General features: G+C 39.6%; 1 pseudogene; it reads right to left on the reverse strand.

Annotated features, from left to right (window-relative positions):
• Positions 207–2,158, reverse strand: LOC102180399 (annotated as a pseudogene).

Below are 2,586 nucleotides of genomic sequence, written 5' to 3' on the forward strand. Positions count from 1 at the left end.
TCCAGTACCACAGTTTGAAAGCATCAGTTCTTTGGCACTAAGCCTTCTTTATGGTCCAACTATCACATCCATATATCCTGGGAAAAACATAACTTTGACTATATGGACTTTTGTCAGCAAAGTGATGTCTCTGCTTTTTTTTTTTTTTTTTTAACATTGCCAAAGTAGTTATTTCACATCAACATTATGGAATTTAAAGAGAACAATCAAGGTGTCTCATAGACTGGAAATTGACTTATTAATTCCCTTTCACTTCCAAACTTCATCAAGCATTCACTACAGTTATGAGGTAAAACAGCTGAATGTTTGTGATCCAGATGAATTTTAAAATCTTCAGTCTCTCCTGTTGAATATTCAGAGTATTGACATAAGCAAATCCCTTCAGATAAATGTGATTTAAGTGTTTGCAATATTCTAGTGTACTTGAGAAGCCCTTCCCACAGTCATCACAAACGTGGAAAAAATGTAACATGTTCAATAGCAATGTATCTGTTAACATTTGTATGAAGTCTACTCTGAAACCCACATACTTGACTAACAAAGATGTTTTTACATTTGTCAGGTGTGATTTTGTTTAAGAGGCTCTATTGTCCATGTTCTCCACTGTTATACTTATTACTTTATTAATTAACTGCATGCTCATTTAACACATGGCTATGCAAGCCTTCTGGATCATTCGCTTCATGTTCACAGAACAGTCACAAGTACTTTTTATCACAGCTATGCTCCTGGAAATGTAGGGAGAGTTCCCGGCTCTAGGAGAATTGTATGTCACACTTCTCACACCCATAAAAGTGATCACTAAAATGGGTGTCTGCAATGTGCCAGCTGAGGGTCTCAAAAATTAGTCTTTTTAAAAAATTAATTATTTTATTTTAACCACTCAATATTATAGTGGGTTTTGCCATATATTGACATGAATCAGCCATGGGTGTACATGTGTCCCCCATCCTGAACCCCCCTCCTACCTTTCTTCCCATCCTATCCCTCAGGGTCATCCCAGTGCACCAGCCCTGAGTGCCCTGCCTCATGCATCGAACCTGAACTGACAATCAAATCATCCCACCCTCACCTTCTCCCACAGAGTCCAAAAGTCTGTTCTTTACATTTGTGTCTCTTTTGCTGTCTCGCATATAGGGTCATCATTACTATCTTTCTAAATTTCATATATATGCATTAATATGCTGTATTGATATTTTTCTTTCTGATTTACTTCACTCTGTATGATAGGCTGCAGTTTTATCTACCTCATTAGAACTGATTCAAATGCACTCTTTTTAACAGCTGACTAGTATTCCATTGTGTACATATACCAGAGCTTTCTGTCTTATAATCACAGTATTTACAAATGTCGGGATCCTCTTCATGCAGTTTGGATGTTTGATCAGAAGCTGGTAGCGAAGCTTTGTCTGCAGACTCAGCACACCTTTGAATCAGTATGCTTCAAGATCATATGCTGCTTTGAATCAGAAAAATATCTCCTGTTGGACTCACAAAGTTCACATTTATAGGGGTCACTGCTATTAGCTCTCAATAAGGTCGTTTCTGCTGGGCAGAAACTATTGCTACTAGCAGTAGCAGCTGCAAGGTCATTTCTGCTGGACAGTCACATTCATAGCTTGGCTCTTGCCAACAATTTTGCAAGGTTTAGCTGGTGACTCTTCATCAGTTTAGTCTCGGAGAGTCTCAGAGGATTTGTTTTCTGTCTCCATATCATAATCTTCAGAAATTTCATGTACTCTGCGGCAACTGGAACATCTTCAGTAGTGTGAACTTCAGTGGGGCTCTCTCCTTGAGTTTGCTGGTGGGCTGATTCAGGAGAGTCAAATTCTTCATCACAGGTTTCAATATCAGCAGATTTTTCTGTAGGAAAGGCAGTGTGGTCTAGAATTCTAAGAATAGGACCAGGAACCAGGTTGTATTGATTTCTGTTTCTGACCTTGATTCCATCTGTAAATTCTGGCAAGTCATTTGATGTCTCTGTACCTGAATCATCATCTTTGTTGTCAAAATATTTTGTCTGGTTGTCTCATAGAACACTGTAACAATGATCAGAAAAAAATTCCACTGAATCCATCTGCAATTCTGCTTATTCCAGAGGAATCTGAATAAGTAGAAAGATATAAAGTCTTTTTCTTTTTGTAGGATATTCATTCATATCTTTTAAATTTGCTGTAATCTTTAATACTTGAGTGAGGAAAAAATAAATTACACAGAAGTTTTCACAGATGGTAAAATATGCACCCCACATCTGTGCCACAAGCCGTAGGGGCCTGCCAAGATGGCGGGGAGGTGAGGAGTTGAGGAGGTGAGAATCGGGGCCTAGGAGGGACCATAGGCCTCCAGCCCCGGGGGTGGCCTGGTGGCCCATGACCCCTACAGGCACCTCTGTACCAACAAGGATTCCCTCAGGGCATGTCTCTGCTTTTCACCACACTATCTACATTAGTTGTCATAGTCTTTCTTTCAAGGAGCGAGCGTCTTTTAATATCATGGCTGCAGCCACCATCACAGTGATTTTGAGGCCCAAGAAAATAACGTGTGACACTGTTTCCATTTTCTCCATCTATTTGCCATGAAGTGATG

Source organism: Capra hircus, chromosome 10 (assembly GCF_001704415.2).
Source record: "Capra hircus breed San Clemente chromosome 10, ASM170441v1, whole genome shotgun sequence".
Classification (NCBI taxonomy): Eukaryota; Metazoa; Chordata; class Mammalia; order Artiodactyla; family Bovidae; genus Capra; species Capra hircus.